Source organism: Stegodyphus dumicola, chromosome 8, assembly GCF_044657685.1.
Source record: "Stegodyphus dumicola isolate Sdum_Otavi_A_Nest chromosome 8, ASM4465768v1".
Taxonomy (NCBI): Eukaryota; Metazoa; Arthropoda; class Arachnida; order Araneae; family Eresidae; genus Stegodyphus; species Stegodyphus dumicola.
Genome location: NC_140775.1, coordinates 31,281,668 through 31,307,484, shown reverse-complemented (window position 1 = coordinate 31,307,484; position 25,817 = coordinate 31,281,668).

Genomic DNA, 25,817 nt, shown 5'->3' with positions numbered 1-25,817 from the left:
CCTGAGCCTTTAACCTTTAATTTGAACTTGATTTTGAATAAGAAAATGCTGTTGTATGGTTCGATGCCCATGGACCAATACGTTACTGGCTTTTGAAAGGTAACGGAAAACTCAGTTAGGAGAGATACTGAGGGCAAATGGGTGATTTAAACAAAGCAGTCAACGAAAAGAGGCCAGCGATGTTCAGTAAGAAGCACATTACAGTGTATCATGATAATGTCAGACCACATCCTGATCTGGTGAATCTTCAGAAAATCGCTGTGCTAGGCTGGGAAATTCTGCCAATTCACCATACTCCTCAGACCTAGCACTCTCCGATTATTACTTGTTTCTCTTCTTCCAAACTTGTAAGAGAAAACAAATCAAAACTGAAGCAGAAGTCACCTAAGCACTATTTCATTTTTTCCCTAAGCACAAAACATTTTTCAAAAGTGGTATTTATACATTTCCATCACAGTGGTAACGGGTTGTGAGTAAAAACGGAAATTCTATTCTAGCACAAATATTATTAAGGGTATTAAAAAGGTATTTTCTTTCACTTCCCAAACGGACAAAATTTTTCAGACCTTATATTACATGCGATCCCAGCCTAGACTAGTGTGCACTTACAGAAAAATGTAGATACATTTCAAAATAAGATATTACGGATGATAACCAGCGCACCGTGGTATGTCAGAAATAGACAAATTCACAAGGAATTAAAGGTGACAAATGTGCCTGATTATAGTCTGAACACCTGCTATAAAATATTTGAGAAAATAAAAAATTCAGACTCTGCAAATATTGGAATGCTTTCTTATTAAGGCCCGAAGCTGGAAAATCCATCTAAAAGACCCAGAAGAATAATACACATATTAATCAAGGCGATCTTTCATAATTCAAAGTAATAGTCTTCTCAATTTGAAAGTGAAGTGTGATAGTCCTGTGATTTACCACGTTTTAATATCATGTATATTTCGTAAAGATACATCATAACTTGGCAAAGAAGGTTACAGACTTAAGATACATGAGTGTTAACATCCTGATGCTTGGCAAAACAGACTGTAGGCTTTGTATTGTAGCTACATTGTTAATATAAAATAATGGTGTGTGAACTAACCTAGCAAAGCAGGTTCATTAAACTTTAACTGTTTTACTTGTTGTTTTTGCCACTCGGTTGGGCCTTGTACTTTGTAGTAGGGTTAGCTACAGCAGCTCTGGTACCTTCTATTACCTCGTGCAACTTGGATTTTAGTGGTATTATGCTTGTGTTTTAATGCTTGTGCCCTCGTTTTCAATATGGATGATAACGACTGTGCTGAAGTTCCGAACTGTGAGTCCAGTGTTTCGGACTTGAACAATGACTATGATTTGACTCCTACAGATAAGGATTTACTTCCAAGGGACTTACTTGCTAAGAAAACTTATGATGAGATTTACTTCACAAGCATTGTGGACTTCCTCAAGAATTCCATTGGTTTCGAAGATAAGTTAATGATTGCAATGGACAACTTACTTAAGGACAATCCTGACAATGCCGTTAATATGCACTGTGAAATGGTATGTGCCCAGTTCAGAGAAATGAATGCGCAACTGTATACCATTAAAGGTAACTGAGTTTTTTAGCCCTCATAACATATCTGCATTATGTGAAAACCGTGTTAAAAAATTCTAATGTTCTTGGTGCTGATGAAGTTATTTGTAATGTGCCTAATACAAGTAAGGATGTGTCTTAAGTAACGATAAGTTTAATAATGATGCGTTTCAACTTAGTTGAAGTAAGGCTCCCGTTGTTGTAAAAGGCCGTTCACACTGGGGTGTAACTGAGCTAACGGAGACATTTGGCATAGCCGACGCAGCTCCAAAACCAGTTTTTTCTCATAGCGGAGCGATTTGAAAAATCTGAACTTCATTATAGCGAAGCTAGTCGACATATGGAACTGACTCCGTTAACACAGATAAACCTCAGGGTGAATGGCACTTAAAAGATTAAAAATCTCACACATTATGATCTCGTAAAGAGTAGTATTAACATTGACAATATGAGTGTGACTAGTACTTATACAAATGTTAAAACGTACAAATACAACGGATATTAAGGACAGTTTTATCTCACCTCGGAGGACTGCCCAACCCAAAAATGCCAGTACACAATTTTTAGATGTTAATGTCAGCAATAAATTCGGTGTAAAGTTAATATCAACATCTGTAATAATGCTAATGTGCAAGGTCTCGCTGTCTCGCGCAGGAGCTCCACTTACTAGGATTAAGCCTATTATGTTTGATACCTAATTTAAAATTTAACGACTTTGTTAAAAATTGTTTAAGGAAACTAAGTCTGTATTGGCGGCTAGAATAGCCGGGGACTTTTCCCACTAGTAAGAATGATCATAGAGCTATCTCGAGATATTTATCTGACAACAATATTCAGTATTATCTTGTACATCCTAAAAAGGTCAAACCCTATAAAGTTGTGATTAGAGGGATTCCAGTTGATTGTACTTCAGACGAAATAAAAAATGGTTTAATTAGTGACGGTTATAACGTGCTCAAGGTAGCACAGACGATAAAATTCAAAACACATGTTCAAATGACTATGTTCCAGCTCATAAATGAATGAGGTGTGGAAAAGATATACGATATAGAAAAACCATCTTTCTTCAAGGCGGAATGGCCCGGTGCCACAACTGCCAGCATTTCTATCATTCATCGGACGAGTGTAAATTTGCTCCAAGATGTGTAAATGTGTTGTCCCACACAAAAGTTCGGATTGTCACGCAAACTGGATAAAAAAATTGACCTGCTGCAACATGCTGCTAATTTTTTCAAGTGTCCAATATATCCAATGATTATACGTAAGAAAGATCGGTCGCGGACACTTAGCCGGCAAGACACTTAACCGACACCAGTTAGCCGACAGGACATTTAGCCGACACGGACACTTATCCGACATATACACTTGGCCGACAGTACATTTAGCTGACACGGACAATTAGCCGATAGGATGTGGATTTGACGAATAAGCGAAATCGAAACTGATCAGCAAGAGCATTTCATAAGTGAAATAAATGCTTATTTTGCTCTTAAAAGAAACAGCGTATTTATTTTTACAGTTTCCATTCTTCTTTGCGACATGTTACTTATTTTTTTACATAAAATATAACAAACTTTTAAGAAATAAAGCTTACGCAACGCTTATCAAGGAACGCTCGAAGTAACGACGTTTATAACTCGACTCGTTGTTGCCACACGGCGAATCTTAATAACTATTCAAAACATTGCATCATGTTGCCACTTAGGAAGTCTTAATAATTATATAGAAATATTAAATTATGTTCCACTACATTACTCCCCCTCCAGTAATTACGTTACGATTTAAGAGATTCTGGTAGTGGAGTAATGTAGCGTAAGCTAACATTAGAATTAAAAATACTAAATACAATAAATAAATATTGTTGCGTGCGTACGGGTTCGTTATGAAATGAGTGCACAAGTCCGATGAAAAATGAACAAAAATTTATTATTATCACAACAAAAATGCTTAAATTTTCTCAAATTATCACGCAGTATTACAATATCTCACAGTAGTTATCTTTTAACTACTCAAATGTCCAATAGAACGTAATTCAAAACAGCTAAAGAACGCTAATCCGCTACAATCAACAACATCAGTTTTCTAAACAACAACAAACTAAGCAACTACTACAAACTGAGATGTTTTCCTCCTTTTATAAGATTTTAAAATCTCGCGCTAGAATTTTCCAGTACTTTCTCGAAATCAAAAAGAGATATTTATTTATTTAATGCACGCGCTCTTGTATTTTCAATTTTCCGGCTTAGCTTTCTTTTAATATTCGTCACGCGCTGCACTGCGCGAGAAATAAAACCATTTATTTTATAATTGAACTAACATTAGCTTTTTAAATACCAAATTCGTAACACTGCCCCCTTCCCAAGAACTGCACGTCCTGGGCAGTACAATCCCTGGACAGGAAGCTAAACTTACAACTGTGGCATAAATGCATTAATAAGCATTACATTACAATAATAAACAACATGAACAATAAATGCAATAAATAAAACAAATCAAATGCTATCAAATACTAAATGCAAATCAAATACTAAATACAAATCAAATAAAATACACATTTAAAAACAAAATGGACCATGGTCTTAATACTATTTACAATTATTTACATTATGTACTATGGCCATAGTAATGAGCTAACCTGTCGTAATGAACGACTTTAGGTTTAGAGTTCGAAGATTTACGAATCCGAATCACGACATCATTCAGCCTGTTTAGGACTGTGTACGGGCCATCCCAAGGTGAATGTAATTTCGGACAAAGTCTTTTCCGTCGAGTCGGATTCCACAACCACACCTTGTCTCCTTCGTGGAATTGAAGTTCAGTAGCTCTTGTGTCATATCGGGTCTTCAATTTCTCCGTCGCCAAGTTGACTCGCTCTCGTGCAAAGTTGTGCATCACTTCAAACCGGGCCTGGAGATCTTGAATATATTCCTCAGACGAAGAAGGAGCATCCGGAGGGCGGCCAAACAGTATATCAAAAGGCAGACGAAGATCACGACCGAAGAGCATCGGTGATGGCGAATAGCCGGTAGTCTCGTGGACAGCACTGCGGTAGGCCAGTAAAAAGAGTGGTAATTTCTTGTCCCAGTCCTGTTGGTTTCTGGAAACCACTAATGAGAGGTTATTAAGGATGGTTCGATTTAACCTCTCTACCATGCCGTCCGACTGGGGATGCAATGGCGTCGTTTGAGTTTTGTCAATGCTGAGTAGTTTGCATAGTTCTTTGATTACTGCGGAGGCAAAATTCCTTCCCTGATCGGAATGTAACTGAAGAGGCACTCCGAACCTGGAAATCCAGTGCTGTATCATTACCTCAGCTACTGTGACAGCCTCTTGATCAGGTACAGGGTACGCTTCAGGCCACTTGGTGAAGTAATCAATGACAACAAGTATGTATTTGTTGCCATCAGCAGTTCGTGGCAGACGTCCCAAGATGTCAAAGGCGATACGTTCAAAAGGCGCCCCTACGTTGTAACGTTGTAGCTTGCCTCGGCTGCGTCTCTTCGGTCCTTTCCGACCTGCAAAGGCATCGCAAGATCAGCACCACTTTTGCACGACATCCTTTGCATTATTCCAGTAAAAGCGCTCACGAACTTTCTGTAAGGTCTTCATAATTCCAAAGTGACCTCCCGTAGGGCTGTTATGTAGTTCTTTAAGGACATCAGGAATGCGGGATCTTGGAAGTATCAGCTACCATCGGAACGTCTTCCCATCATCTGATTCGAATTTCCGGTATAAGACGCCGTTTCGAATGTGAAGTGATTTCCAGAGTACCCAATACTGTTTGGTTGTAGGACTACAGATAGAAATGTCCTGCCAGGTAGGTTTTCTGGTTGATGACTCCATTAAATCAATTATGGGTTTAATGTCACGATCTTCCAGCTGGTCTTTCCTGACTTCATCATCACTCCACGGTTCTCGATCAGCCGATGTTGATGTTGTAATTTGTCTTGCGACCAGAGTCAGCAGCTCGTATTTCTCTTCCACCCTGGAACAATATCGGAAGCTTTCTTGGCAAGGTCTTCTAGACAAGGCGTCGGCGTTTCCGTGTGATGATCCCTTACGATGACGGATAGTGATGTCATATTCTTTGAGTCTCTGTATCCACCTGACTATTTGATCCTCAGTATTCTTGAAATTTAAAAGCCAGGTCAATGATGCATGATCGGTGCGGAGCAGAAATTTTCTGCCGTATAGATAGTGATGGAACTGTCCTACAGCTTTAACTATGGCGAGCAACTCTTTCCTGGTGACACAATAATTCCTCTCAGGTTTAGACAGGCACTTGCTCCAGTACGCCACTACACGTTCTTGGCCGTCTATTTCTTGGGACAAAACAGCACCGACACTTTTATTGTGTCGGTGTCGAGAATAAATGGTCGGTCGAGCTGAGGATACGTCAGGATTGGAGCAGATTTTAAAGCCTCCTTTAAGTTGTTAAATGCATCCTCGCATTTTGTCCACAAGAACTTTTGGTTGCTCTCTGTCAGCTTGTGAAGGGGTCTTTCGATGGAAGAAAAGTCCTTCACGTATCTCCTATAGTAGGTGCAAAGCCCTAGGAAGCTTCTCAGCTGATGGACATTTTCGGGACGTTTCCAGGATTTAACCGCTGATACCTTTTCAGGATCCGTGCGCACACCTTCTGCAGAGATGACATCACTTCACCCAGGTCACTTCCTTTCGGAACAATTTGCATTTAGCGGGACTCAGCTTCAGATTGGCTTCTTTCAGTTTATGAAGCACCTTCCTAAGATTTTTTAAATGTGCTTCAAAACTCTTTCCGACGATGATGATGTCGTCCAGGTATATCAGGCAGGCTTCGTAGGAAAGGCCTTTCAAAACAGTCTCCATAAGACGTTCGAATGTTGCCGGCGCATTACACAGTCCAAATGGCATCACCTTGAATTGCCAAAGCCCTTGTCCCGTAGTAAATGCCGTCTTTCCTCGGTCTTCAGGCTGTATTTCTACCTGCCAAACCCACTCTTTAAATCAAGTGTTGAGAACCACTTGCTTCCAGAAAGAGTGTCTAGAATGTCGTCAATTCTAGGAAGAGGGTAACTGTCTTTCTTCGTAACCTCATTCAACCGGCGATAGTCGAAGCAAAATCTTGTTGACCCGTCTTTCTTTCTGACTAGGACGATGGGAGATGCCCATGGACTTACTGAAGGCTCGATGACATTGCCTTCTTCCATATCTTTTAACAGTGTTCGCACCTCTTCCTGTTTAGCAAACGGTAGACGTCTTGGATGTTGCTTCATCGTGGGATGATCGCCGGTATCTATTCTATGTTGTGTCAAACTAGTTCCACCCGCGTCAGGAGACGAGCGTGAGAAAACAACTTGAAGATCTTTAATGACGCGATCGGCAGCATTCCTCTCTTTATCTTTTAATTGCGCATTCTGCAATAACTCCAATGTAATGCTCTCTGAGGACACGGATTCTTGGATGTTACTCTTTCTTTCAACGCTGGTTACTGGAGTACATGCTGCAACCACTTCACCTTTCTTAATAATTCTCCCCTTCTCAGTTACATTGGCGACTCTCACCGGGATAACCGTTCTGGATAGGTCGACGAGTGTTGAGGCTACTAGTACTCCTTTTGGGCTATTACAGTTATTGAATATTCTATGATGCCGTAGCGGAAATTTCTGTTTTCGGCTATGGACCCAGGAAGTAAAATTTGTGTTCTTGCGGGTATTGTGATATTGTCTTGTGCTATGATTTTATGAGCAGATTTAACTTCTTTATCATTAACTCCAAATAACGCTATGTCCTCAGATGTAGAATGCAATTCGTTATTTTTAAAGTCCAAGGAAAAATTGTATTTCCTTAGAAAGTCTAATCCGAGTATGCAAGAATCAGTGATCTCTGCTACATATGCCGTGTGATGGTAAGCGGCACTTCCAAACGTGATGTTAACATTTACTTTTCCATCGATGTCGATCTTCTCACCGGACATAGTCTGTAGGGTAACGCAGGGCGGCGTCCAGATAAGTTTGCTTCCCAGTTGTTCAGCCAAATCTTTTCGGACGATGGTAACGTTGGCTCCTGTATCTATCGTCATATTGCAGGGAACTATATTAATATGTCCTATTATGAAAAGTCCATTACTGCCGCCTCTCATTGCAGAAATCTGAAGCGCTTTAAACTGGGGCTTTTCATTGTCTGGCAACCTCCGCCCCACGAGATGGCCACTAATTAGTTTCCCTGCTGTTTGTTAGGAGGGGTTTTAACATCCGTACCCTGGGGTGTTCTGCAGTTTCGTCGTATGTGTCCTTCAGCACCGCAGTTCCAGCACTTTACGGTCGGTTTCTTGTCACCAATATTCCGTCTCAAGGCGTTCAGTTGTCTAGTTAAATCGTTTCAGGGTCCCGGATGCCATCGATGAAATATTGCAGGGACAGGATTTCCCTTGTTTCTGTCCGGCACTCCGAAAAGGCGTGATGGTACAGCCTTTCAACATCCGTGGCGAGCTCCTGAAGTGTTTCGGTGAGCTTCTGTTGACAGGATTTTAATTGGAGCCTGCTGTAGTCTTTTAAACATTTCTCCCCGAAGCGCAGCTCCAAGGCGCCGGACAGATCTTCGCAATCTAACCTTTTTTTTTCGGAAGAGTCTGAAGTATATCCGCTGCGTCGGCTCTTAAAGAAGCGGGAGATGACAGGCCTTAGCTTGGGAATCCCATCCATTCGCATCCGCAACGATAGAAAATTGTGTTTTATACACCTGCCAGGAGGTCTTCCCATCATATGTAGATAACTTCAGAGAGGGACGAGCAGGCATGGGTAGAAATGTAAAGCCATCACTATTGTTCCCTGCCGTCGCTACGAATTTCTTTAAAATATGCACTTCTTTGGCTACTGCAGAAACCCTATCATCAATTTGTTGTTCGATTTGATGTTGGACGGCACAAACTCTTCCTTCAATTCGTTCTTCCACAGCAGAAACTCTCCCTTCTATTTGTTCTTTAACGGAGGAGACTGTTTCTTCAATTTCTCCAACCTTACTTTCGACAGAGTCTATTCTACCTTCTATAGCCTCGAATTTGTTTTCTATTACGCAGGTAATTTCTTTTTTCATTTCCTCTTGACCTGCTTACATCTCGTCTTTAACGGATTCCTGTCCCGCTTTCATTTCTTCCTGTCCCTCTTCAATCTTTTCCTGATTAGATTTCATCTGCTTTTTCATTTTTTCTTGACCTGTTTTCATTTCCTCTTTAAATGCAGCAAAGGCTGATATCAGCTGTCTTAACTGCTCTTCCATCGCTCTTGTGATTGGCATTCAAATCCCACTTCTGACACCAAAAATTGTTGCGTGCGTACGGGTTCGTTATGAAATGAATGCACAAGTCCGATGAAAAATGAACAAAAATTTATTCTTATCACAACAAAAATGCTTAAATTGTCTCAAATTATCATGCAGTATTACAATATCTCACAGTAGTTATCTTTTAACTACTCAAATGTCCAATCGAACGTAATTCAAAACAGCTAAAGAACGCTAACCCGCGAATTCGCTACAATCAGCAAGAGCAGTTTTCTAAACAACAAACTAAGCAACTACTACAAACTGAGATGTTTTCCTCCTTTTATAAGATTTTAAAATTCCACGCTAGAATTTTCCAGTACTTTCTCGAAATCAAAAAGAGATATTTATTTATTTAATGCACGCGCTCTTGTATTTTCAATTTTCCGGCTTAGCTTTCTTTTAATATTCGTCACGCGCTGCACTGCACGAGAAATAAAACCATTTAATTTATAATTGAACTAACATTAGCTTTTTAAATACCAAATTCGTAACAATATAATTACAATTAAATATATTGAATAATAGATGTTAGGAAAACTATTCAACATTGTTACTAAAACGTAAAAGACGTTTTATTAGTCGTCCAGTTTGTGAGACTCGAGATCGTTCATCATTGGTTTCAGATTTTAACAAAGTCTGAGTTTTGGGCTGGGTGTCAGAAGTTTCTGTTTCCAGCCTTTGCTCACCTGATGTTAAACAATAGGCTGGCTTCAGCCTATCAATCGAAATGTTTATTTCCTAAAATGTTTATTTGTAACAAGAAGTATTTTCCCATTCTTTTAAATACTTTGAAAGGTCCTTCATAACTAGGTTCTAATGGCTTTTTGACTTTATCAGTTCTTAGGAAAACATGAGTACACAGATTTAGATCTTTATGGACAAAAACTTGAGGAATCATTTTTCGCTGTACCGCAGAGGGCTTGAACAATTCCATTTTTTTTTTTTTTTTTTTTTGCAATTTATGCAAAAATGTTTGAGGTGTTGTAGAAACTGTCGGTTTATCAAAAATTCTCCAGGAAGTTTGATTGTTTTTCTGTAAACCATTTGTGCAATGGAATATCCAGAGTCTTCTTTTAAGGCTGCCCTAAGACCTAGAAGAATTGTTGGAATGGATTCGGACCACTTAATGGAATTATGACATTTGATAGCAGCTTTTAAAGTTCGATGAAATCTCTCAATTTTGCCGTTACACTGTGGATGATAGGAAGTTGTGTGTTGAATTTTGACTTCACATATAATTGCCAAGTTCCGAAATAGTTCAGAAGTAAACTGTGCTCCACGATCCGTAATAACTTGGTAAGGCACTCCAAAACGAGTGTCCAATGTTCATAAAAAGCTCTGGCACGGTTTCTGCTGTTATGTCACGCAAAGGAACGGCTTCCATCCAACCTAGTGTAGCGATCAATGCAAGTCAAGCAAGACACAAAATTATCAGATGGTGAATAAGGACCTATTAAGTCAATGTGGACTATAGTAAAATGTTCATCAGGCTGGTGAAAAGTTCCTAATTCAGATTTTGTATGACGTGCACCTTTTTTTTTTAACAACCAATACAAGCACGACTCCATGTTTGTATATCCTTTCTGATATGTGGCCAAATAAATTTGGACGTCATTTCTTTAACGGTAGACTTGATTCCTGGATGAGCGAGGCCATGGATTTGTTGAAATATATCCATTCTAAACTGCTTGGGTATAAATGGTCTAATATTAGAAGACGTATCACACCCTGGTATTTAACGTCTGAAATTTAACGTTTTATTATGAGCTTGTAAATCTAGTAATTCTTTATCATTAACTTGTTTGTCAGCAATTTTATCATAATCAATGAGTGAAATAGAGACATCGGCTATTCTGGATAACTGATCTGCGACAATGTTTTCACTTCCACTAATATGGCATATGTTAGTAGAAAATTGAGATATGTATTGCAATTGGCGCATTTGTCTTGGTGATGCCTTTTCGCTCTTTTGTCTAAAAGCATAAACTAGTGGTTTATGATCCGTAAAAATTTTGAAATAACGACCTTCTAACATATGTTTAAAATGCGTAATTGTAAGATATATTCCCAGTAACTCGCGGTAATTTTTCTGAGTGCTATTTTATTTTTTTTTTTTTTTGAATAAAACGCTAAAGGTTTCCATGCTCCATTTTCAAACTTCTGGAGAACTGCACCAATAGCTCAATCAGATGCATTCGTGCATAGTGTCAAGGGTAAATCTGAATTGGGATAACTTAAAAGAGCTACGTTTGCCAAATCATGTTTACATTTTTCAAAGTCAAATATAGCTTCATCTGACCATTTAATTTTTCTTCTATCTTTTTTCTTAGCACCCTTTAGGTATTCATGAAGTGTTGCTTGTGTCTTAGCAGCATCTTTCAAAAACGGTAGATAAAAATTAAGCATCTCTAAGAAAGTTCGCAAATCATGGATAGTCTCTGGTAATTTATAATTCAATACTACTTCGACTTTTTCCGGTAGAGGACGGGATCCTTCTGGTGTTATAAGATATCCTAAAAATTCTAAGTTATCAACACCCATGATCGACTTAGAAACATTGATTCTCAAACCGTATTTATCCAATCTATCGAAAACAAGTTTCAAGTGATGTCTGTGTTCTTCTTGTGAGGCAGAAGCAATTAATATGTCATCGAGATATGGAAACGTAAAGTCCAAACCTTGAAATACTTCATGTATGAATCTTTGAAAAGTAGCTGGTGCATTTCGCAAATCGAAGCTCATTACATTAAATTCATAGAGGCCAAATGGCGTAATTATGGCAGTTTTCTGTTTTTCCTCTTCGGCTATATGAATTTGGAAATAGGCTTTGAAAAGATCAATTTTGAAAAATAAATCTTTGCCTTTTAAAATGTAGTTAAAATCATTAATCCTAGGGATAGGGTATCTGTCAGGAATAGATATTAGTCTCCACAGGACGAAAATTTCCATCTCTTTTAGAGACTAAGTGGAGAGGACTAGCTCATGGAGATGTAGACTGTCTTATTATATTGTTTTTCAACATATACTGAAATTCTTGTTTGGCAGTCTGTAACAGTCTGTAACTGTCTAGCTGTCTTGGCTTGGAATACACCGGCTGCCCTTCAGTTAAAATGGGATGCTTAACATTATGCTTAACATTTGTTATCAAAAGATTAGGTTTTGTAATATTCGGCTACTTGCATAACAGATCATGATATTAAGTTATCATGTACTAAATTTATATCATTCATTTTGGAGATAGATGTAATGTCACATTTAGTAGTGAGGTTAGTTACACCATCGATTAATCTTTTGTTGTTTAAATCAATTAATAACTTGAAATGGTCCAAAACGTCTGCTCCGATTATGCCTTTATTAATTTTGGCAATAATGAATGGCCATCGAAAAGCTCGACTAAGGCCAAGATCAAGCGTTAAAAATTTTACCCCATAAGTGGGAATTTCTGTGCCATTGGCGGCATATAATTTGAAATCACTTTGAAGTTTATCTTTTTTCGTAGCAGGTAATAAACAAGCATTTGCGCCGGAATAAATTAGAAAATGCAAACCCGTGTGTTTGTCAGTCACAAATATTCGGTGTTTGCGGCCATCCTGAACATAACCTGCAGCAAAATCAGCCGCTAATTCCGCTGCTGGTTTAAGTTTTCCGACTTATTTTGACCCCAAGAGCAATTAAGTTGACACTTTTCAGGAATGCAGTTTAAGCCAAACATGTAATGGCAATAACAATACTTTCCATTTGGATTAAATCTTTTATGTTTTTTTACTTCTACCTCGCTCTCTGTATCTATCGTTACTACGATTCCGAGACCGAGATTGGCGAGAAATACTTAAAGTTTCTATTTGTTTTTCAGAGACGAAAGTTTGAGCAGTAACTCATCAACCGAATTTAAATTTTTGCCAGAGGAATAAATTTCAGGCTTTGAATTCATTTCCATTATTTTGTCGGCCATTAAAGCTATTTTGTCTGACCTTCATCGGAAACCAGTAAAATATATTTTATCGAGTCAGGCATTTTTCTAACCACAATGTCTTGAATACTTTATCTGAAACTTCACCAGTAACGAGCGATCTCATTTTTTGAAGTAACTGACTGGGTTTCATATCCCTAAGGTCAAGGCCAATGACTAAGCTCTTTATTCGCTTATTTTCGGTCTCTTTGAATGTGTTTAACAGTCTTTCTTTAACTAAAGCATATTTATTATCATATGTTTTATCCGTAATGATATCCCAAATAATGTTCAACATATTTTGGCTCTAGTTGAGATACTACATAATTAAATTTGGTACTATCAACAGCTATAGTATTAATTTCGAATTGAGCTTCTATTTGAAAAAAATCAAATTTCAGGCTTTTCTGGCCAAAAAGGTGGAATTTCGACACTCACCTTGCAAGTTTCCAACGTTGATGGTCCTTCCATAGTCCAATGTTACGGTCACCAATCTCTTAATGTGGATTTGATGAATAAGCGAAATCGAAACTGATCAGCCAGAGCATTTCATTAAGTGAAATAAATGCTCATTTTGCTCTTAAAAGAAACAGCATATTTATTTTTACAGTTTCCATTCTTGTTTGCGACATGTTATTTTTTTTTTTTACATAAAATATAACAAACTTTTAAGAAATAAAGCATACGCAACGCTTATCAAGGAACACTCGAAGTAACGATGTTTTTAGCTCGACTCGTTGTTGCGACACGGCGAATCTTAATAACTATTCAATACATTGCATCACGTTGCCACTTAGGAAGTCTTAATAATTATATAGAAACATTAAATTATGTTCCACTACAAAGACATTTAGCCGACAGGACATTTAGCTGACAAGGACACTTAGCCGACACGAGCAGTTAGCCGACAGGACATTTAGCCGACAATGAATCTCGCTCTTCCTAATGCTTTCAGATTTCTAATAATTTCCCATTTCTTTACTTCTTTGCACAACACTGGAACCACTTTTTTTTCTCAAATGCTGTTTACACCCTCAGAATGCTATTTACGCGTTAGGCATCGTATATTTATTAATCAAATCGCATAAAGACGTAACAAAGATCTCAAATGCAATTGGAAAAAATGAAGAAGCAATAAAATTAGTAGATTTCAGAATCGCAAAGAAGAGATCACCAAAATTAACTATAGTCCACAGATACACTACTAAAACAATTATCAAATACTAGAGAATGTGACATTCAGGATCTAGTACCGCTATTTAAACTCTCTGATAAAAATAAAGATCTCGTGGGAGGAATAATAATAAACTGTACTCCAAAAGCATTCAAGATATGTATGGAAAATTCCCGTGTTCTTCTAGGATGGAAAACATGTAAAATTAAAGAAGTTTATGGTATAAAACGTTGTTTCAGATGCCAAGAATATGGTCATATTTCAAGAGAATGTAAGGTAAGACCTTACTGCTATTTCTGTAGAAAAAAATCATTACGCAAAAGAATGTACTCCAGAAGCTCTAAATTGTATAAAGTGTAAATTAAATAATAAAACAAATCAAACAAGCTTCGACACGTATCATACGGCTGCCTCTCCAAACTGTCCCTCATACATCTATCAAATTAATAAAATAAAAAGAAGAACTGAATATGAACAATCAACTAATAATCAACAGTAACAAAATTAATAATTCTTCAAAGCAAGTCTACCTACCACAAAATACTAAACCACAAATACAGAACACTAATACAATGGATATAACTCATCTAGAACTAAATCAAATACACTGCTTACAAATAAACCTACAAAAAGCACAGGGAGCAGCAGCACAAGCCACAGAATTTGCACTCAAATATAAAGCTGATATAATATTGTTACAAGAACCTTATACCCAAAATAACAAAATCAGTGGCTTTCCCCTCCGATGGAATATATTTCAAAAAGAAGACATGTCTGAACCACCACGAGCAGCGATAATATGTTGTAACCAAGCCTGGTCGTTGTACATCCTCTCAGTAGAGCGAGATCAAGTAGCAGTTCTCTTGGAGACAGAAGGAGTAACAATGGCATTTATTTCAATTTATTCTAGTCCCACAGATGATCTAGTCACAGCTTTCAACTTCTTAGATAAGATCTCTAACTCCATAGGCACTCACCACCAGATAGTCTCAGGAGATTTCAATGCTCCTAATACTAGTTAAGGATATGCATCGACAAATCCAAAGCGGCGTAATTTAGAATATTATATATTCTCCAAAAATTTAATTTTACATAATGCAATTAATTTACATGATACAATGACAACAGCACATTAGTAAAACAAAAATACACGGTGCAAAAAATCCAAAAACGATGGACATCCTAACAAAATTGGGCACAGATTTATGTGTAATAATATAATTTCATATAATAAAGATGTAATAGTATAATAAATAAAGGAGTAAAGTAGTAAATGCAATCTATAATAGAGTAAAGCAAATAACATCAGTGCTTATCATTTGATAGTAAAAAATATCATACATATTATATTTAAAATTTACATGCATTCAAATTACGATAAATGAATACTGAATTTTTGCGATTATGAAGACATTACGCATTGGTAGTTAAATTATCATAAAGATATTATAAACTTGAAAATCAAGTTACAAGAAAGCATACCGATTCGGTGGGATCAAAGAGAGATAGGATTCAGTGACACACATAAGGAAAAGGCGAAAAACTTTTGAAAGAAAAAGTACTATTCTGGAAGACATTAGCGCAATATAGTATAAAGTATAATATGAGGAATACAATAGAAACCTTGAAACTGAGAAACTCATGAAAGAACTACAGCAAAATGAAAGGAATTTTGGAAGAGACAACATTCTAATTTAAATGGGGCAAATAATAAAAGAGAAACTTCACGATAAAGAAATAATATATAGACTGCTTAAAAATAAAGAGAAATTACAAAAGAAAGAAATTCGTTAGATAAAATTCTCAAACCAAAATTTATGTAATAAGTTATGATAATAATGTGAATAGAATTATCGTATAGACTTTGTAAATCAGCCACAATATATGGCAATGTAAAAATTTTAGAATTATTAATAAATACTAAACAAGGGCGGAAGTAGGCAGAACCGATTAACCGTAATGGTAGAGGGATGGTGCCCCCGTCATCCGTTTTTGCTACTACTATATTTATTAATTTGGGACAGATCTCCGGCCTAGGAATTCGTGCCTGCGGCCATCTATCAGAAATATGTTTGGTTTATGTAATTACGGCAAAGCCAGAAGTGTATCTGCCTAAGGGAAGGGATACCTTCGAGGAGGACTTTCTGAGAAAAACTGGCTCTTATAGACGTTACGCATGGAGAAAACCACGAAAATATCCATTCAGGCAGACCTTTCGCGGGATTCGAAATTCGGACCGAACTACCAGTGCTCAGCGACTTTACCGGTCGGCTGCTGCTGGCCCTAACAGAAATAGACTAACCGTTTTATTTGATGTATAGCCAGTTTCTTCCAATGAAAATTGCTTTTTTAGGCTAGACCTTAATAAGTGCGTTGCTAGAAAATAAGAAAAATGTTCCAAATCTGAATACCGAAGTAAAATTCACTATTATTCTTGAATTATGCTTTTAAAGGAAATATTGGTGGTAGAGTGTTAGATTAATTATACTATTTGATTTTGTTATTAAAAAATAATGAAAAAAGAGAATTTTCAAGATTATGGTGACTGACAAGAGATGCTTAAAAATCATTGTCACCTTATCGTTACCAGACAGTTAGTTCATTTTACCATTCTTAAGATAACAATAAGATATCTATTAACCAGTTCAGGACCAGCGTCCCGTATACGCGAAGCAACGATTCTGCTCCTACTAGCCCAGCATTGAGTATACGTGACATTAAAACGGAACGATTTATTTGAATTTTTAAAAGCCAGTAGATAAAGCTAAGTGGTAATTGTTTTCACATGGGTTGATTCATACGGCATTTGACCTTCATATACTGGCATTAGTTTATGTTTTGTGCTTCTGGTTTTGAGAGATTTATTGAAATAAACAAGCTGGAAATCACGGCTCTTTATGAGTGCGCCTGTAAATTAAAGGGGCACAAGAGTTTTTGTTTATTTCGTTAGGATTTTCTTTTCCTTTTTCCTTTTTCTTTAATTTATTTTTTTTTCCTATTTCTTTTGAAACTTATCATAAGCTTTCTTGGTTAATTAAAAAGTAACATGACAAAATTATTGCAGAAGGGGAAAAAATATCAGCTTTCTCGACGCATCATGCGTCTTACTTGCTGGCATTTTTCAGGAAAGAGCCAGCGTTTTTGTTTTTCTTACTCGATTTAATAGGTCATTATATATAATGCCTTGAATGGTCATTATATATAATGACACAGGCATTATATTTTGGTATATAATATATTTACTTTTCATATAATGTAATTATATGTAATGTATATACTGACGTGATCAGTAACGGATATCCCGCCAGTTGGGGTCTTTCCTTGATCACTTTCCGGTCATCGTGGACGCCGTTTTCGATTTAGAAAAACAGGAAATTTTCTAATATAAACCTGATCTCACACAGGGTTTGAGGATGTAATATTTCTGAGTGTCTTTTGAAGACGTTTTGAGACATGTGTTGCGGTTATATTCAGTTTCATTACGTTAGCCATGGCTAAGAGATCTTACTTAAAAACTTAAAAATTTGTCCAAAATCACTGGACACTCCACCTTTCCGTCTAACTAGAAAAAAGTTTACGAAAATTTACGTTGACGGAAAAGGTAGGAGAAGATGCGTTGTATGCTGCTAAAACCAAGGAAAAGCGAAAGCAAACAACGTATTTTGAGTGCGAAATATGCAATCTAGGACTGTGTGTCGATCCTTGTTTTGAATTATTTCACACACAGCAGAATTTTGAAATTGGAATTTAATTACCTACAGGTAATTTTTGTTTAGTTTTTTTTAAATTTCGTATTTATAAATTTTTTTCATGTTTATAGTATTTATTTCTGTGTGTATAGTTATGATTTTAGTATTTTGCCTGTTTAAATTATTTCTATTAATGCGATATTCTTTACATTAAACACGTTAAAAACAAGTACATTAAATACACAACTTCAAGAATTGAAGTCATAATATCAAAATGCCGATTTTATACGATTTTTTTTTTTGTAAAATTAAGCTTAACTGCTGAAAATGCGCGGGCCGGTGGCGACGATCCATTTCAGGGGGTCCGATCGCGTGACTGCCCTCGTTCTCCCGGCGCTGGTCCTTAAGAGGTTAAAGTGTCAGAATCGGGCAGACTCATTTTTACCTACCAAGTTTGGCCATTAAGATAAAACTTCAAACGTTAATACAGTCAAAAGTATTTAATCCGGACGTCCATAATCCGGAATAATCTATAATCTGGACCTCAAAGCTACAAATTTTCTGCGCATGCGCATATGCGTGTACGCATGCGCATTTAATGTATAACGGACGGTATAAGCTAAGCTAAAATTATCTATTTCAGTTAATGTTGCAGATTGCGTTGTTTCTTAATCTTCTCCCCTCAGAGGGCTCACTTTTGTGAGTACGGGTGTGGCAATCCCGAGGTACCCTAGCCCTTCAGGGGATCATCTTCCTGGTGAGACGGGTGTCACGATCCTGGAGCCCCAGTAATCTATCCTCTTTTCCGTCTCCTCTCCTCTTGTCTGGCACTTTTTCCCTTCCCTTCTCCCTTGTGGTTTCTCTCTTCGGAGTTTTCGGCTCGTCACGAGAAACTAGAACAGCCCTTGTCTCTAGTTTTCAAGTGGCGAGAAAACTGCCCACGTATTTGCCGTGCGTGGAGACCAGTGTCGCTGGAAAGGAGGGTCCTGGTAGTTGAGGGGCGAGGTACTGTCCCCAACACACTGCTTTGGCCTCTGCTTCAGCTAAACGGGAGGCACCTTAGTCGTCCTCACGGGGTCAATCGGCTGGTCACTAGTCCTTGTGTCAGTAGCTTGGGGTCAAGCTCTCGGGAGTACCTGCTTTCGGGAAAGCCGGCTGTGGGGCTTCAGTTTGCGTATAGGTCCGGCTAGCCCTAACACAGGAATCTGTGTTCCCTTGTTGGGCTCCGTGGTGGGCGGGGCCGTCGGACCTGAATCTTATATTTTTCAATCATGGCTTCCCTATTTATTTTAAAAAAAACCTGAATCAAATGACACGAATCAAGATATTGAAGTCATTGACAAATCTGTGAGCAAGAAAATTCGTACCGATGCAAATGCCAAAGAAACTATTGAATGTCCTCGCTTTGTTGTTGTTACCAGTGCCTCTGAAGAATTTAAAAAGATGTCTCCTTTCCTGATAAACAAGTACATTCATTCATGCATATGTGAGCCAAGGAACATAAGGCTTCTCCGTTCGGGAGACCTGCTTATTGATACCTTTTCGTCCACCCAGTCTGCTTCACTTTTACGACAAACCAAACTTGGACAGGTATCTATAACTGCGTCAGCGCACAAAACACTTAATTTCTGTAGAGGCGTGATCTCGGAAATCGACCTTCTGTGTCTTTTAGAGGAAGAGTTCGTCTCCGAGTTAGCTGATCAAAAGGTTTGTGCTGCGAAGCGGATCAAGATGCGTAAGGAAGGTCAGTTGATTGACACCAAACACGTGATCATGACCTTCAATTCGCCTGATCTTCCGAAGAATATTAAGGCTGGATATTTAAATTGCCCCGTAAGACCTTATATTCCAAACCCCATGCGATGCTTCCAGTGCCAGCGTTTTGGCCATTCCAAGATGTCCTATCGTGGGACCCTGACGTGCGTTAGGTGTTCGTCGGTTGGCCACGATAGCGATAATTGCACCGCTGCAGCACTGTGTATTAATTGCAAGGGCAACCATCCAGCATTTTCCCGTTCCTGTCCAAAATGGAAATTAGAAAAGGAAGTTCAGACCATAAAAGTTTCTAGGAACATTTCATATGCCGAAGCACACAGACAAGTTCAAAGCACACAGCCTCAATCAAACAAATCATATGCCGGCGCCGTTAAATCAACACGCACTATAGCCACTCAAACTTCCATAAGTACACATACTCCACCAAATAAAACAAAGCAGCCTGCAAGCAAGAAAAAGGAAAATATAACCCATGTCATACAAAATAAAGAAATAACAATCTTGAGCAAACCAAAAGCTGTGCCTCCAAAAATAGTATCCAAAAATAGAAGCCGAAGCAATAGTTCTGTAGATGACATGAATTCCGAATCTCTAGATTCAGACAGTATGGAAGTGGAGGAGGGAATGGAAGTTCCCGAGCATCTTCTTCCGCAGAAAACTAAAAAGGAACACAGAAAGAACAAACATCAGTCATAATGGCCACCCTCGTCTCATGGAACTGTCGAGGTTTCCACCGAAATTTGCTTGAGATCAAAGCTATGATCAATGCTTATCATCCTGTGTGCTTGGCAATACAAGAGACAAATCTGAAACCAGATCAACATGCAAAACTTAGGTTTTCTCTCGTCAGGAAGGATAACCTTGCAGGTGAGCGTGCCAGTGGAGGTGTACGTCTCCTCACCTCACTGGATTATCCCTCAAGTTCCTTTCCTTTGACGACTTCTCTCCAAGTTCTCGCTGTACAAGTAAATTTTCATATTGTAGTTTCAGTCGTTTCTCTTTATTTGCCTCCTAATCAGCACATTGATCAGCAAGATTTAACCTTTTAACTGTCATGCCCGAGATTATCTCGGGCACAGCACTGGTGTTCGAAAGCACGCCCGAGTATTTCTCGGGGTAATTTTTTTTTGAGTGCATCGTATTTTCATACCCGAATATATATCGGGAAATGTTTATTTCGGCTACATTTGGTTTTTCCAATAAAAAAATTTGACAATTTGTGTACCCAAATCATCAAAATAACTTGACAGTTAAAGGGTTAAATGATCTTTTAGAGCAGCTGCCTGAGCCTTTCATCATAATAGGAGATTTTAACGGCCAAAGTTCGCTCTGGGGTAGTAAAGATACAAATTGTCGAGGAAGACAAATTAAGCGAATGATCGAAGATCATAGCCTTTGTCTCCTGAATAATGGGCAGGATTTTACTTTCATGAACCTTCAAGGACATTTCACGCTCTCGACCTTGCCATCTGTTCACCATCTCTGATGCCATTTTGCACTTTTAGTGTCGGAAGTGATCTCTACAACAGCGATCATTATCCCATTTTTGTGTCTCTTGCACGAAGAGGAGCAAACCCCATGTCTAGACTCCCTCGGTTTATACTAGATAGGGCAGACTGGGAACTCTTCTCTTCCATTGCAGAGCTCTCAGATGAAATGGTAGAAGATGCGCATATCGATGATGCTGTGTATGTTGTTACTAATACTATTATTGAGGCAGCTATGCTTTCCATTCCTAGAACATCAGGAAAAATACTTAAATATTCGAAACCATGGTGGAATCGCGACTTTCATGAAGCACTGAAAAAACAGAAAAAAGCATGGGGTACTTTTCGTAGATATCCTACTCTGCGAAACCTCATAGCATTTAAAAGAGCCAAAGCAAATGCACGAAAAGTAAGAAGGCAAAGCCAAAGGAATTCTTGAATTTCGTATGTGTCGTCAATAACATCCTCTACGCCTAGTAATCGTGTTTGGGAAAGAGTTCGAAAAGCATGCGGAATATATAAAGACCACTCACTTTCCTTTTTGGAAAAAGATGGTCGAGTGATTAGCTCCATAGAAGAAATTGCAAATACTATTGGTGAGACATTTGCTGCCGTTTCTTCCAGCAGAAACTATTCACCTGCATTTCTCTCTATCAAGCAGCACTCTGAAATAAATCCCATCGCATTCAACTCTTCAAAATCTGAGCTTTACAATAGAGCATTTACTATGCTGGAATTAAAGAGAGCTTTGTTGCAGACACAATAGGTCTTCTCCGGGTTTTGATGGCATAAATTATGAAATGCTAAAGCATCTGTCCTATAAGTCACTGAATGCCCTTCTCACTCTTTACAATAGAGTGTGGAAGGAGTATACTTTTCCCAGTGCATGGAGGAGAGCTGTTATAATTCCTATTGCTAAGCCAGGAAAAGATCCAAGGAATCCTTCCAACTATCGGCCAATTGCCCTTACGAGTTGCGTATGCAAGCTGTTTGAAAAAATGGTAAACAGCCGCCTAGTCTACTTCCTGGAAAAGAATAATATTATATCGCCTTATCAAAGCGGTTTTCTAAAGGTGGGAACAACCGTAGATAACATGCTCCTCTTGGAGACATCCATTCGAAAAGCATTTGTAAGACGAAGCCACCTTGTCTCGGTATTCTTCGACATTGAGAAAGCTTATGATAAGGCATGGAGATATGGTATACTTCGTGATCTTCATGAGGGTGGCTTGCGCAGCAACCTACCAATTTTCATTGAGAATTTCTTGAATACTAGAACTTTTCAAGTAAGAATTGGCTATGTTTTGTCAGATGTTTTTGAACAACAAGAGGGTGTGCTTCAAGGCTGTGTGCTTAGTGTAACCCTGTATAGTTTAAAAATAAACTCTGTATTAAAAGAACTTCCTCCCACCATCTTGGGATGTCTATATGTTGATGATTTACAGATTAGCTGTCGAGGGGCAGACATGAGATACGTAGAGAGGCAATTGCAGATGGTCAGACAAACAGGGACCAAGAATGTTGAGACAAACAGGGATTTACATTTTCGAAACAGAAAACATTGTGCGTGCACTTTTGTAGGAAGCGAAGTCTCCATCCTGAACCTGAGTTATATCTGAATAGTACAATTATTCCAGTTGTACCCGAAATAAAATTTTTAGGAGTGACGTTCGACCGAAAATTAACTTTCCTTTCTCATGTTTTAAGCCTGAGAAAGAAGTGTGTAAAAACACTAAATATTTTAAAAGTGTTGGCGAACACCCCCTGGGGTGCAGAGCGTTGCTCTATGCTTCGCATTTACAGAGCACTTGTCCGCTCTAAACTGAACTATGGCACAGTTGTCTACGAATCCGCCCGGTCTTCAGTATTGTTGAAACTGGATCCTGTTCACCATCAAGCTCTGCGGATTTGTTCAGGAGCTTTCAGGACCTCTCCCGTCCAGAGCTTGTATGTTGAATGTAACGAACCTTCACTTTATCTGAGGCGTGAGCAATTGTCTCTTTTGCAATATTTTAATATTCTATCTCAACCTGAACATCCCAATAAGCTGTGCTTACTCGATAATGTGTGTACCACTTTATTTGAAGCACGTCCAGCCTGCGTTCCTACCTTTCCCTTTAAGAGTTCTCCCTGTCATTGAGGAACATTCCCTCTCTGATATGCGCCCCCAAGCAGTACAGAATTTTGAAATTCCACCTTGGGAAAATTCACGGATTCAGCTTCTTGTTGTTTTCAAACATCACGTGAAGGCAAGCACTAATGAGATCGTTTACAGACAACTCTTCGCTGAACACAGGCACATATATAGCAGTTATTATCCGATATATACATATGGATCAAAGTCAAAAGATCATGTCGGGATGGCATTTGTATTTGAGGATTACATAGAGGACAGATGCCTGCACCATGCTTTCTCAGTCCTAACATCTGAACTAACTGCAATATATTATGGTGTTTTGTACATCTCGAAGCTCTGCCACAAAAAGTTAGTTTATACAGACTCGTATAGTGCTCTTAAATCTTTGGAAGCTTTTCCCAACACTCAGAATCCTGTGGTAGTGGATGTTCTCAAAATTCATATAAACTTAACGATTCGAGGATATGAAATCCTGTACTGCTGGGTTCCTGGACATGCTGGAATAAAGGGAAATGAGCTTGCAGATATCGCAGCAAAATCTGCTGTTGAACTGTCCAGTCGCCTTATCCCTTTTAGAGATATCTGCTGTGTCATCAAGGCAAAGGTCCGAAAAAAATGGCAACACATTTGGGACGCTCAGCATCACAACAAGTTGCGAAATGTCAAGTCTAGAATCGAGCATTGAATTTTTGCTGGAAATCGTAAGGAGGAAGTTCTTTTGACTCGTCTCAGAATTGGTCATACTAGAGTAACACATAACTATCTCCTCAAAGCTGAAAATGAGCCTGTTTGTTTTAACTGTAATGTTTGTTTTTCTGTTCTTCATATTTTAATTGAGTGTCCATGTTTTAATAGGCTTCGCCAGAAATATTTTAATAGCTGTGACTTGCCTCTCGACCGTTTAATCGGAAGAGAGGTCAAATGTAATTTATTTTATTATTTAAAGGAGACTGGCTTTTATTACCAAATGTAATTTCTTTTGAAGACTGTGTCTTGAATTTTAATGTGTGCTTTTAATTTTTTTATATGACTCGTGTTTGGCGCGCTATAATCATATTTGGTTTTTGCGCCATAGTCTCTCACTCACTCACTTACTCTTAATCTTCTAATTGGATCCGGCTTATTATTTTTTGCAGACTGTTAGAGCAATTGTATAAAAAGTAAGCTTGAACTTTCGATTATTTCAAAAAAAGCTTCCAATTCTGGAGCTGCCAAAGGATCTACAAAGCGAAAGCATGTTTCGATGTCCATTAAACAAAAAGTGGAATATTGCTGCAAAAAATGGATAAAGGCATGAAGAAAGTGATAGAGACGTGATTTGTTTCTCTAACCATTCCGAAATCTGTTTATAATTTTCATGCTGCTCTGCGGAGAGGGGACGTCGCGGGGCGCAATGAACTGGAAGTTGATCTGTAAGCACACTATCCTCATGTTCAGGGCAGATGTTTTTTTTATTTTATTCGGCTTATAATTCCTCACTAAATGTAGTGTTTCATCTCGATGTACTCCGATATTATTTAAATCAATTTCCTCGTCATTATAAATATTACGAATACACATCAAATAGTTTTCTGGTTGCAATTTTCTAATTTCGTCTGTGCGTAATGAATGCTTTACGCATACGCGCGTTGAAAGAAATGTTTAATAAAGTAAACAAATAAATATTAAGCTTTTTTTTTGTAAATTTTGATACTCTTTAGATCATAATTCTCTTTATTTCATAAATTACGGTTTCATATTTTTAATTTTATAATTTTTGCATGCCATCTTACCAGATTTAAACTGATGATCTATAATCCGGAAAAACCGATAATCCGGAATCGCTGAAGTTCCGATGAGTCCGGATTAAAAACTTTGGACTGTACTGGGAGAGCTGAATTATTGCATAATTTTTTATGATTGTATATGCTATTACGGATTTTGTATTTATTGAGGTATTTTTAGTAGAATTTGTAATTAAAATTGCTTTATATTCCCGTGCAATGCAGAACGAGACTTATTTGAAGAGAAAGCTAAGCCGGAAAAATTAAAATACAGGAGCATACTGATGATGCTTATCCATTAATTGAAATGGATATTATTGCATCGAATTTTAATACTGGAAACTTTTTCTTCATTGGGAGGAGGAAACGATTTTTATAAGGGAAGGAATGTAGCATGATGTGTTGAGTAAAATAATAATGAAATGTAAAGGTATTAAAAATTTGAAAGCATTAGGAAGAGCGAGATTGGAAAATTACTTTCATGTCCATAAATTAAGGATAATTCGGAGTCACTTGAAAATCGAACTCTAAAATAAATATATCACCTGTAAAATCACTACACACATCTTCAAGAATCATATGCAAATTTCAAGAAGTAACCAGATGACACCGATGGTACGTCACAATGACGAGAGTGTAAGAAAGTGATATATAAGGAATACAGGCAAAGAAGTAAAATTGTTCGCAGGCGCTTTATAAGCATTTCGGTGCAATAACCGAATAGTTATGACACAAAGGACGCATTTGGAGGATTCTTTTTACATGGTAGAATTATCGGCCATCTGGAATCTGGGCTTACCCAACTGGAAGTATCAGACAAACTTGGAATTGAGCAGAGTGTCATCTCCAGGCTTTGGCAACGATTCTAAGATGATGGTAATGTGAGTAGACGTTACAGCACAAGTCGCCCCAGAGTTACAACGCCGAATAAGGACCGGTATTTGGCAGTTACTGCCAAAAGAAACAG